The following is a 13895-nucleotide window of genomic DNA, read 5'->3' as shown; positions in this document are numbered from 1 at the left end:
GGAGGACGACAACCTTGAGATGAATGTCCAAAACAACATTCCCCTATGAAGATAGCTATATAAAAACACTTGACATGATGGACAATTATTGGAAAAAAGATCAGGCTATACAATACATAACGGACGGCCCACAAAAAGGAGACACAAAAACTATCACACTGAAAGAATGACCATGTCCTAAGAAGAGGCCTAAAGAAATAGGAGGAGAAGCAAGATGCTGGCAATGACAACAGATTCTTGTGTATGGCCAACTTGGGTCCTTCCTCTCCCCTATCTGTATCTCTACCTGTGCTGTTCCCGAGGGGTCTAGCTACTCTCTCTGGCTGTTCAACCAACACCTGGCACTTCTTGGCCACTGCATTGCTGCTCTCTGCCCCAACTTTCAGTGCTATGTGGATGACACTTAACTCATTATCAGGCTCCTTTCCGCCACCTCTTCATGATCTCTCACCTTTGACGGTCTGCTATCCAGGAGGATGTGCTGCCAATGATCTCTGCCTTAATGCCAGTAAAACAGAGATTCGCGTCATGGGCACACCTTTCCTGTCACTCTCTCGCCGGCTCTCTTGGCCCACTTCCCGCTCCCACCTGTGAGGCTATAAACCTTGGGGTCATCTTCGACTCTGCACTCTCCTTCTCTCCTCACATCTCTGACGTTTCTAAGAAGTTACACTACCAGCTGCACCTCCTCAGAGGTATTCTTCCTTTCCTCTCCTTCCCCGAGAAGCTCTCCGTCTCCAGAGCTCTAGTTCTCTCTAGGCTGGACTACTTCAACAGCCTCTTTCTAAATCTACCTGCCTCTACTCTCTGCCCTCTGCAACCCATCCAAAACAGGACTGTGAGACTTGTCCTTAGCCTCAACCCCAGGGATTGTATCTCTCCAGGACTGAATTCTCTGCACTGGCTCCCAGTGGTGGCGAGGGTTAAGTTCAAAACCCTCTACATTGTCCACAAGGCCTTCTGGGGTCTGGGGCCTCAATATCTGACTCTCTCTACCTAAATATCTTCCTTCTCAAGCTCTTCACTCATCTGCCTCCAGCTCCCTCAGGGTCAGTCGCTTCTCCAAGCAACAAGTTGGTGGTAGAGCCCTTTTTTTCTGCTGGGGCCTCCCTCTGGAACAGCTTCCCTGCCTCTCTGAAACTTGAGGAGAACCATCTCTGGTTCTGGAAGCACCTCAAGACCTTCCTCTTTGCTTCTGCTTTATCTCTTCCTCTTCCCTGTTGATTTCCTGACTGAAACTGCACTGGTTTACCTGGCTACCCTCTGATCGTGGGCCCAGGTCCCCTCCCCGCCAGTTGCATGCCTGCACTGCCCCCCTGGCAACCTCTGCACTTGGCGACTGTTTCTGTATCCATACAGCCCCTACCAGCACTTGACACCTTGATGTCTGTCCTTACCCTTGCACTTGCCACCAAGTGGCGGCACTTTTTATTCATGGTGTTTATTTATTTTACTGTTATCCTATGCACTGCCCACCCCCCTGCACTTTTCCCCTTCCCCCCTCCCCTGCACGTGCGCGATCTCAATGTCACTTGGCCTAGTAAGATCGTTGTCTGTCCTCCCTCTGTTCCCCCCTCCTTTGCCTCGTCGCGCCTTGAAATACTTGTGTATACTCCATGATGTTAAGGATGAGAATGGATGGCAGAACCTGAATTTCTCTAGATCCTCAAAAATTTGAAAAAAGGCCCAACAAGAGGGTCTATTATCCTGATGGAGTTTTGCTTCTTCAAATGTCTCAGTAATTGTACCAAAAAGCGTGGGGTGGATCCTCTCCACTTGTTGGCATTCATGGGACAACACGGATTCCATGTTCACAGAATAACTGCAGTTCCTGAATTTTAGTCCTTAAAAAGGAACCCAGCAGAACATGAACAAAGAGGTCCCTTTTCCTCCTCCTCTGATGGGGAGTTGACAGCAAGAGCCGGTCACTGACTGCTGCATGGTGGGCCTGGGTACTGCTCATTCTGATGTCCACACCTCTGCCCACCAGTGGCAGTGATCATTCTACCGCTGTGCTGCTTCACAGAGTCTGGAGCCCCCCCTATCAACCACGCACTGTTAAAAAGCAGTGCCGTGGTCTGATATAAACTCCTCTGTACGCGAAGTTGCTTCAGGAGCTTCAAAGTAAGCATGGGCAGATGAAGGATAGCGTTGCAAGCTCCTGCTCAGACAGAACAGCCCAGGCCAACAGCTGATGCTGTCCAAATGAGCCATGTGGTTTGGAGACATGTCATGTAATGACAAGTGTTGTGACTAATGGAATGAGCGGAGAGCTAGGTGTGCATTACATGCTCAAAAGGGCTTGATGATTGAATCAGTATCAGACATATTTCAAATATAACATTCTGTGGTCATTCTTACGTTCCCAAAGATTGGTGCTTTTTGGTTCCCCCTGCTTTCTTATAGGTTTTAGATTTACATAATGAGGGTGATTTTCTACATTTACATTACATTACATTTTGTATACACTGAGTGAGAGAATGATATTAAACATACTGCAGCACCTCACATTACAGAACCTTTCATTTCCACATGCCGCAAAAAACACTCTTTGTTAAGGTAACAAAATGACATCCCATCTACAATGGCAGTTGACTATTATTGTATTTGGTTTAAACCTTGCACTATCACCTGGCACAGTGATGTTTGTTGTCTGACCAATCAGGATCGTCTGAGGCCTCCCAATCAGAAAGAGAAAACGACGAGGCACACGCTGATGGAAGAGACGAACGCACTCTTTGTGGATCACGGCATGATGGTTAGCTGTGCTGCCATGAAGCAGTTCACCTTTGTACACATATGGGAGAGAGGCCCGGCTCCAGGAATTTTCATCTGGGTGGGCCAGGTTTGTGATCAGGGGGGCCTAAATTCTATAGGTTGTGGGACAGATAGATCCAGATTTCCAAGATCCGTGATACAGGAAAACATTTCTTCGCAGATCTGGAAAAATAAATGTACACCCCTCTATAAAAAAAAAAGTACGCAACAAAAGAAGAAGCAAGGAAAATGTTGCAACATCAATCTACCTCTCTTCCGATCCAATCTGCTCTCCTCTTTCTAATATATCCATTCAACCCCCCCCCCAGTCACCTTCCTTCAGCTCCCATAAACACCATTCCATATACCTCCACTCGAGGGCTCAAAACGAGGGTACACGTGGGTGGACGGCATTCACTCACTTTTTTTCAGAAGGTGGAAGCCAGCCCCCTCTGTATTTTAGAGGCACCTGTAAACTTAAAAAAGTTGACTGTTTTTCTTTACATTAGAATTTTCACCGTCCTCAGGACTCAAAGCACGGTTGCCTAGTTCACAGGCCTGGCAATACACCACCGTGCCAGATAAGCAAAGTATCTCTGTTAATCTTGTTCTGCAGTCCATTGCATCTCTTCTTTCCACGCCATATTCCATACCGCTCCTAGTACTGGGTTTCCATTCAGCGCCATGTTAAAGAAGAGGACCCATCAACGTTACACTGTGTGACTAGTATTCCATGCTTTCCTTCCGGGAAGGTTTAAGGATGGAACGGTGGCTTCGCTCAACTTGGTAATAGACAAAGTGAGGAATCTTATACGGTACATGTGACATCACACTTGCCCATTCTCAGCAACAGTGCGACCGGCATATGACTCAAAATATTATGAATGTTATTAAAATGGACCATTTATATGCTTGATGCTTTGTGCATTATATTCCAACTTACGGTAAGCATATCATTGTGTGCGTGTAGTGCTTGTTTTTCATGTAACAAACTAATCTCTCGAGGGGGGTTTCAGACATGCTAAATATTCTTTGCTCTATCATAAACCTGTTTTTATTGTTTTTTCAATTATATTGAGCTTTCAACAGCTGCCCTTTTGTAAATAAGAACCCCCTATGCTCCAAACCGTCCACTTGTCTTTCAAACAACCCCCTGTGAAAGATACTCTGTTTAAGTCTTCTATGAGTTGGGAGATCACAAGTGGTCCCATGTCCTCTGTGGGTGGCTCACCCAGTCCTGGTGTTATGCTTTGCATTCTAGTACTAGTAGGTTTTGAGTGTTTGCTTGAATTGTAAATGCAGGACCACTATTCCAATACTAGAAATAAAAATGTGTGGGTGGGCTCTCCATGCCTACTATGGTGCAGCATGAGACCCCTGCAATAAGCTGAAGTATGCAAATATGGAAAATGTTGAAAAAAGTGATGGGTTTAGAGGTGATGGACGGAAGAAACGTCAGGAAGTTCATAAGTTCTACATTAGTCGGGGCGAACACGAGATACTCAATGTTAGGGGTAGTGGCGTGTATGTGGGTGTTGAGACCCAGCAGGTTGGTGTGTTGGGCCGCTGTATTGGACCGTGTCTTTTTGGTGTGCTGTCCAATGTGTTCGGCTGATATATCTGACCAATGCCATACTGATGTGGTTGATTGATAAATCAGGCTGTTAAGGGGGCAGTCACGCTACTGTGTTGGGCTGGATCGCTGTCAGGTTGCCATTCTTGGAAAATGCAGGCTCATTTCTGGTAATATCAGGCGGGTGTGTCAGGCAATGTCAAAACTGATGGGTCAGAACAGTTACAGGCAGCCTTTGGTTTGATGGGCCTGGTTATGCTTCACCAGAGGCAGTTTCAGGGTGGGCGCTGTGTGTGTACTTGTTGTGAAAGATAGACACCTCCCACCCCGGAATACTGAAGCAAGGAATAGGAGATTTTGTTTCTTACTAAATTACATTTTAAACACCTTTGATTTTTTGTTGCATTTTTGCAGCATATTTTAATTAATTTGAGGGCCCAAGGGAGTGCTTGCATATAGGAGAGAGTGCTGGGGCTGGGAGAGCTGTATCAGGAGGCAGACAGTCCAGGTTAAGGGCTTTCCCGGCTCTTGGTTCCGGTCCTGGTGGGGCGGAGTAGGGAGGAGAGGGTGCTGCTCCCCTACCATGCCCCTGTACATCATTGTCTGGTACATACTGTTTACATACTGGTTATAATATGCAATTTTCCATGTTGGCTTTTTGTTTGATGTGTTTACTTTAATTTGGTATTGAATTACACCATTGTTTTCAATATGTGGCCTGATATTTTCAAAGAAAGATGTGTGTGTTCTTGGTGGGTCCTAATGCCAGAGTTGTCCAAATATTAAACCATGAGTGAGGCTTGTTGGAAGAGCTTATAATGCATACTGAAGCACTTCCAGGGGAACCTTATTTTACCAGGTAAGGCATAGTGAAATTACATAATTTGTCCAGGAGCACATACTTCGGTCAAGTGGTAAAGCCAGAATTTGAGCCTAGCCTAACATTTAGATGCTTAACCATGCATCTTCTAAGCTCAAGTTGGTACACATATATGTTGAAGTTTGGTTTTGAATTACTAAAATAATACTCAATTTGAGACAGATTATTTTAAAAATGTACAAGTCACATGATAAATCAACATGACAATGTATTCATATTCATCATTATAGAAATGTGTTGATGAAAATGGTAAGGGGGGATTTCTTTTTCATCCTAAATTGCTAAGGCAGGTACAACTCCTGTTTGCACTGTTTGCAAAAGGGGCCAGTCATTAATTTTAATTGTTTACACCAAGTACTGGAAAAGTAAAGAGTAAAACAGAGGTGAAAATGACCTTTGCTCTTCACTTTTCCACTACGTGTCTGGAAAAGTGTAAATCACTTCCACAATTAATGATTGTGAGAGCCATCCACAATGGATTCCTTTGGAATCTTCCTGCTTTTACCAGGTATAAAGGTCACGCGGATCCCATAGGAAACTATTGGTTTTCTGACAACATAAAAACATATGCTGGTGGAGACCCAATCGGATTTGGCAGAGGGACTTTGTTAAATCCGATCTGTTCTCCAACTTCGCCTGCCAAAACATACAAAATCCTATAGCTCATATAAAGTGTTGATAAATGCATTTAGCGCTACCTTTTTCACGCTGCTTGACTTGAAAAAAGCCCCCTAGGATTGTAGCTTTATTTTCCCCATCCTGAATGGAAGCCTACAAGCTCAAGCATAGAAATTAATGAAAAGTTCCACAAAATCTCATCAGACACAAAGTGAAATGAAATTCATGACAAGGTCATTGTTTCACAAAGATCGTTCTGTAGCCCCTTAATTTCTAATCACCCAACAATCACACTTAAATAGCTTGTTAAAACCATATATAATTTAAAGAAAATAGTGCCATAGCAATGGTCACTGCCGGTTACCTTTTTTCATCCCTAATCGCTTCCTGTTGAAATAATTTGCCTCCGAGACACATTAAAAAGATAAGACCTCACTGGGAGAGCCTGTGCAGCCCTGGCTGTTTGATTTGAGATTGAAGAGGCAGAGCAGGGGGGCATGGGCATTTGTCCCTTGTCCAAATGTTAAATCCACCTCTGATTGCACTCTTTAGGAAATATTTCAATACTGGTTTTTAATTTGAAAAGATGTACACCTTTTATACTTTGCCCTCAACGTTATAGGAAACGCTTTTCTCTCGTTTTATTTTACAGGTGTTCATGTTTAATTTCTGGCAAGCTTTAAACACCCAGCAACCAGGAATAACATCATACTTTCCAATCAAGGCCCACAATACACATGATGTATTCTGTTTGAATGCAAACTGTTAAATTACTCAAAAGGTATGAGGTTATCAAGTCAGTACTTAGCAGTTTCAATCATGAAACGTTCTGGCAGAGAAGACTAGGCTTCTACACAGACAAACATTCATGTTGGATCCCCACTGGTAAGTACGCATGAGAATATCTGAAACTAGTCCATAATTGCCACCCTAGCCGTATCATTTTCAGTTAGGGCCTAGTTGGACCAACTCAGTCAGGTGCAGCTTGACTCCCTTGGCATAGCAAGCAAGGCACACACATCTGGGCATATGCACGTTCACTTAAGGGGACAAACTGAAGTCAACATGCATTGGCAAAGCCAACAGCTTGGGCTTTTGATTAAACATGGGTAGGCATTTGCCAGGAACTTCATTAAGGGCACTACCCAGCACATAAGAGGGAAACAGCTGTAAAATGGTGCAAGTCTCTGGGCATATGATGGCATGACTGGCAAATGTCTGTCTAATACCTATGCACAAGCCAAAACTGTTAACGTTGCGATTGCTTGTTTAAGACAGGACTTCAGTGCAAGGAACAGAGACATTGACAAAGATATTGCTTATAAAATCAACTGGCTGATGAAACACATGAAGTGATTTGTATTACAGCAGAACCTCATTTGCATAGGCAATTAAGTAATTAAACACTCAAAAGAACGCTTAGATATAACACTGGAAGGCTCTATACAGCAGCACGTTTTGTGTTGCTTTGTAAAAGAGCTAGCTCAAAGAGTTCCAGAAAGATTATGTTTTGGTGGCAAGTGGCAGGTGGTAATGCCATAGGCTTTAACATAGCCCTGGCTAGTCACTGGGTCAGTGAATAACCATACACACCCATAGGATGTGTATTTCCCCTCACAAAAAATCTCCATCCTATCCGTGTTCCACTGCATGCGTTCTGGCTTGCACCTAATAGGCAAAAGTCTCTGAATCAATTATAACCACTGCCATTGCTCTGGCCATAACTTTGTTTGCAAATCAACCTTGGCCCTGTCAATAATGTGAAAAGCCAGATTGAACTGCACCTTTTGGTGGCAGCACCAAGAGTCATTGGCTAATGGCTTGTCTCCTTCTGTAATGCACAGACATACTACAGAATTATGGCATGGCATGTTGTGCAGAGCAACAGTAGTGGTAATGTTGGATTCAAACCCTTGCATCTATCACTTTTTGATTTTACTATACTCTCCCCTCCAGAATTGAATTTGTGTTACTACCAACCTTATCGTTTCACTTATACTCAAGCAATGAATGCAGCAGAATATATACTTTGAATGACATGTGTGAGGGCCCCCAGTCAGATGATGCACCTTCTGCAGAAATCTGTGTTCAAGCAACATCACCTGTCATTTATTGTTCGATATAGTTAACCATTTTATTAAGCATGATGTGAAAAAACACTACATTCCCACAAACGATGAACATTATTTAAATTACAGAAACCAACATTGGGATTTTAGGTTTGAGAAAATAGTTGTAGGCCGCCTGCTTGAATAAGTGTTCTACCTCACTTGGAGATGTGAATGGCCCTTCATCTCCCTGATCATTTGTGCGTTCATGGCTGTGGGGCATAAATCATTGTCTTGGGAAAGCAAACAGATCCTAGCTGGGCCTGCTGCAGTTCAGCCTCGCAGAATGATGTCTAAGGTTGGTATTGCATGTTTAGATTGACATCCACCCCCCCCGCCCCCAACCTCCTACTCCCTTGGCTCCCAGTGGTGTTTAACACCACTGGCATGGCATTCTTTTCAAGGGGGTGCCAGAGGGTGGCCTTGGGCTGGGGGGGGGGGGGCTGGCCCCCCTGCTAGAGCCGGGCCTGATGGGAGAATTACCACAATCGCGATCATGAGCTGTCATGATTGTGACTGAGCCAGTGGTCAAAGTGAGCAGGGACGGTCAGGAGCAGTGTTACATTACTTTTACTGCTTACAGCTCCACTACTTTCTGTGCAACCATTTTCACAATTCTGGCACTGTTCTTTATGAAGTTAAAGCACACGTCTCCACTTTACCACCGGATATCAGTTACAGCTAGACTGAGATCTATTTCTACATTTCAATTGGCTGTCAACTTGCATGATTGCGACCATTGAAAAAGGTGTTGCACGTTGCTCCTTTCCTTCCTGCTCTGTCTCCCGACAGAGTCACAGTTCCACTACTTTTTTGGTACCGTTCTATCACTGGACTGAGAACATTCACTGCTGAGTGTGACGGACTGAGCTGGAGGCTGGAACTTGGAGGTACTCAATTGAGTGACTATGAGGTGACAGAAAGTCAAAGAATGAGATCGCCAGCCCCCCAAAAATGCTGAATACACAATAGAATTGTGTCTGTCACGCCAAAGGACATCAAGCTTATTCTTTCATTTACAGCAGTGGCTGGCATTGTGTGCAGCTGAGGGAGAGCTGCACGTGCTGACGCACTGAAGGTTGTCCTGGATAATGAAATGTTATTCTAACGGTTAAGTTGAAAAACCCCACTTTATTTTACACAAATCCGTAAGGAAAGTGCACTCAGCTGTGCAGAACCAAAGCTTGGTGTTTTGAACACGCATGGCACTTGTTATGGTATGCTGTAACTGTGTGTTACAGTGCGGTCATTGTGTGGCAGCTGCACTAATGTAGCCCTTGCTCGTAACATGCAAATTAAAGATGTCGAAAGATGGCTAAAGCCAATCTTCGACTACATGTGCATCATGTCCTGTTGAAAATGTAACAAAGATGTCAGAGAAGAAAAATCATTCCAGGCAATGAATGTGAATAAAAACCACTGTACTCTATAATAACCGCACACAAACCAAGAAGTAGCAGGGAGGCATGAGCACTGTTATTGTGAACAACAGTGTATGCAGGGATTTGGCTGTAGTTAAAGAGAAGTTCCTCCTACTTGCCACACACAACAGCCGATTTTCTGTTTTCACTGTTTTTGGAGTCTGACAAACTCCATAGGCATCTGCTTTTTGTATGGTGACACACAGCACCTTCAGTGCAGTGTCCCTGAGAAATCCTTTAGGTTTCTCTTAAGGTTTAAATACCTTTTCTTGGGTGAACTACAGTTCCCAAAATGAGTAAAGTGAAATTGACTTTACTTACCTTTTCCCTTGGTGGGTCCAGCACACATCTTATGTGGAGTGCCTGGGGGTTACATAATAGGGCCTTTTCCTACCTTCTCATGTAACATTTTTATGTTACCCTCACTACTTTAAATGGCTTATGACAATGGTTTACTTTTTCCTACAATTGTGCTTTTCTACCACAGGCTGAACCCTCAGCTACAGTACAGCACCCATGGGTGACCATTTTGTCAAAATGGCCCCCCTCTTCTTTTTTCGCCTTTTTCTGTTTGTGAGGTCTTTCTTGGGTTTTGCGTTGAGATAGGTTTAAGCCCTTTGTTTGTTCTGCCTTTGGCGGATTCAGCCCTTAAGCCCGCCTCTGGCTCCAGTTTATCTGGAAGGACAGGATGTAAGGGAGGGCCCCGAAACGCCCCTGTTCTTTATCTCTAGGAATACCTGTATACAATTAGTCCTGATTGGCTGGCTGGCTGTCCTTGCAGAACAGCCACCCTGCTGTGTGATTGACAGCCTAGGCTGTGCATGAATGGGAGAAACCTGCTTAAAAAGCGAGGGTTTTGGGACTACAGTCGACCACTCGAGGAAACACCTGATGAAGAAACCGTGATCGAAGCTTGCTGCAACCTCCTGGACCTTTGAAACTCCTGGTGAAGCCCTGCTGCTGTGCTGACCTCATTTTTCACCTCGGCAGAGAAGCTTGGGACACAACGACTTCTCCCCTTGGGTTAGTGGGACCAACTCACCCCGAGACAAACTTCACTAGACTACAATCCCCGACTTGCTGTACCTCTCCGTTGCTGTGAGAGCCCAATGCCCGGGGTCGCGTGTCCATAGTCAAGTGCAATGTCTGCCACGGAACGAATCCAGCTGGAAGCTCCAGAAGCCTCGTAAGGACCCTCCAGAAGCAGGGCCTCCAGATCCAGAGTCCCCTCACCAGAGTACAGGACCGAGGGAGCAAAGGAAGTCCAACCGGTACCCGAGATCTGCATCAGTGCTGTTTGCTAAGCGCTGAAAACGCGAAGTGCTGCTGAACCGAAAAGAGGCCGTAGCTACCAATGACATTCCCGAGTACTGTCGCAGTAACCCTCCAGACATCCTCCGTCTTGTCCCCACGAATTAGGATCAGGAACCAGGGTCTGCATCGCTGTAGCAAGACGGATTCCAGCTGGACCACTCTTTTTCTAACCAGAGGTACTGTTTAGGCTTGGGGTACTTAGCTTATTGCCTTTAGCTGCGCTTTTCTCACTGGGGAATTGCAGTGGCTTACCTTTTCCAAGTTGATTTCAACTCCCTTCTCACAAGTATAACAGCTTGTGACCCTACAAGTGATTTTTCTGAACTCTCCAACTTTGTGCAAGACTTTTGTCCAAGAAGTGCATCAGATTCGTAGACTGTGTCCATATGACTTTGGCTGTCCTGGCTCCCTAAAGGCATTCTTCTAAATCCATTGTCTTTGATACCGTTTGTCCCTCATAGGTTGTAGCTGGTTGTATACTGGTACTGCTGGGAAAGGTTTATCTAGACTTTATTGGAGGATTCAGCTGTCCTCACAATTGCTGAGAAATTATTCTAACCGTTTTACTTCCCTAACCCTTTCCTTTTTGCAACTCAGAGTCTACAAAAGTGTATTGGTGTGCTACATAAATGTTAATACTAGCTCACCTCTGCCTGGTCCAGCTGATGCCCACAGTACACCACCCCCCTCTATGACCACATTTTGTACATCATCTTTGTCTACCCACCCGTCCATATCCAGACCACCCTGCTTATCTCCACCTATTCACCCGCTCACCCTAGCTTACCCCTGCCTATCTGCAATAATGCCATCTCATCCATGCTAACCTCGCCCACCCCTACCTACTACCTCACAACTTAGCTCACCCTACCCAGCCACACTAGATCATCCTTAATTTCACCATGCTTATCTTGATTTCCAAACATAGTGTTTGCTGACATGTAACATTAGAAGTACACATAGTAAAAATACTTCGTACACTATGTCTATTACTAATGTTTTTTGATATAAGTAATAATTTTCAAACATGTTTGGAATGTCTGGCTAAGTAGAGCCCACATATGATGTTCCCTTGTGTCCCCCCATTCTCGCACACAGATGTTGCCTGTTTTGCTTGATTCTTCTACCCTGCTCCCCCCTCACCCCACTCAAGCCTACTTCTGCAGGAGTCTGTCCTGATACATTCTGGTTTCACCATCACCGTCTTGTGGACAATGCTGGATTTTACTTTTATGGACTTCATTCATTCATGGTGCGTCACCCTTTCTCAACTCTCATGCTGTACTTCGTTTGCATCTTTTACTCATGTTGGCCCTGAATCATGCTTTTCCCATCTTCATCTTGTATCCTGGCTCGCAACATTATGTGTTACTACTGACTTCTGCAATTGTATTCACTCTCCCCTCTTGCTTCTCCACTCTTTTGACTGCTAACTCTCTGTTCTCTCCTCCTTTCCCTTCTCCCTTTTCCTATCTCCTCCCCTTACTTTCTTCTATGCACTTACTCTATCAGAATTGTCCCTGGACCTAGTATGATAGCAACCTCGTCTGTCTCCTCTTCCCTCCCCTTACTGGTTTTTTCCTCCCCCACCCCCTCCAGCACTATCTGAAATGTCGTCAGGCCTAATATGATAGTCGCTTGTTTTGTTCCTCCCCTACCTTTCTGCACCCCTCTCCTTCACCTCTTGTTTTTTTTCCGGCTCTACCAGAAATGTTGTCAGGCCTATTACCGTAGTCGTCTGTCTGTTTCCATTTCCTTCCCACTCTCCCCCTCCCTTCCTTATCTATGTCTTAGCTCTTGGACTATCCGAAACGTCGTCAGGCCGAGTACGATAGTTAATTTCACATCCTTACTGTTCATGGCCTGTAGGAATGTCCTCGTTTTTTCCCTTGTTCCCTCCCTTGTCTGGAAGCGCTTTGAAACACATTGTGTATAGGCGCTATATAAATAAACTATCATATCATATCATATCTAATGCATAGTTGTCTTTACATGGAAAATGCAAAAAACAACCACAAATGCCAAAACGATTGGCTTTACTACACTTCTACCAGACCAATGCTCATTTTTACCCGGTAATTGATCAAATAAGTGAACATACAAGTACAGGAAGAAGAAAAACAAAATGATACTGATGACAAGTTCTTATTCTGCTAATAAAGAGACATTTATTAAAACACATTGCCAGGATTGCTAAATATAACTGTCAACACCACACCAAATGTTGCTGTAAAGTCAGCTGTCAAAGTAGCATACCTAGGCGGACTGATAGATACAAGAGGGGATATGAGGTATCTTATGGCGTCAAAATCATGAAGGTTAATTATTTCAAAAATGGCAGAGGCATTCGCTACAGCAGAAGGACAGTGTAAAATTGAACATTTAGGAGCCGTTAAGTTCACTGGGGTAAAGGGTATGGCCTTTGTTGAAAAACCTAAGTAGGGAGAGGTAGTGTAAAGACCAACGAAGGCTATTTTACACTACAATTACGCGGCAATCGCAGATACTTAAATGTTTTAAGAAACACAATGATATGATGATGCAAACAGCGAGCTCAATAAAGGAAATCCGTTTAGAGGATGCCTGGGTCAAGACATCAAATGACGAATTTAGGAGGTGTAGGAGCTGGGTCTCACTTCCTCCATATGCAGTCGGGTACACTGACTGCCAGCCCACCCAGTCACCAGCACGGGAAGCAGTCACTTGACTGCTGAGGAGAAACAACAAAGCAGTGGAAACGGATTCCATTGCAGAGGGAAAGACTGCAGGGACTTTAGCCATGGCTTTTGAGCGGCTTGTGTAATGGCACTCTTAAGCTTGTTGGACTGTAGTCTACGGAGATCCGTTGAAGCGGGCTCTGAAAGCCGGCTTAGTCACTGCCCTTTCTTCTACCATTTGCGGTCAGGTCGCATGATGGCAAGCACACCTAGTCCCCATCATGGGAAGTAGACACTAGTGGTAGAAGAGAAACATCAATGCATCACAGAGTTAATAAATAGCAGGACGACAGGCAGAGCAGGCGGAGGGGCTACCGAAATAGGTGCAAAATGGCACTCGTACCACAGATTCAGAAACTCTTACAAATATGCTAAATTAGTCAAACGAGGATTTCCAAGAAGTAATTATGTATATTCGGGTACCATTATAGGTATTTCTTTCTTCTATCGCTCAACTGCTTGTTCCTTTAGTGCTGTGAAGCGACCTATAGTAGCATGCTGGCACTT

At 44.5% G+C, this 13895-nt stretch overlaps 1 protein-coding gene across 2 annotated transcripts in view; it reads right to left on the bottom strand.

Annotated features, from left to right (window-relative positions):
- The window catches only part of METTL25 (methyltransferase like 25), a 1210930-nt gene that overhangs the window by 693685 nt on the left and 503350 nt on the right, over nt 1-13895 (bottom strand). The window lies entirely within an intron of this gene.

Source organism: Ambystoma mexicanum, chromosome 12 (genome assembly GCF_040938575.1).
Source record: "Ambystoma mexicanum isolate Mex_15411 chromosome 12, UKY_AmexF1_1, whole genome shotgun sequence".
In the NCBI taxonomy this organism is placed as follows: Eukaryota; Metazoa; Chordata; class Amphibia; order Caudata; family Ambystomatidae; genus Ambystoma; species Ambystoma mexicanum.
This window is presented reverse-complemented; position numbering and strand designations above follow the sequence as displayed.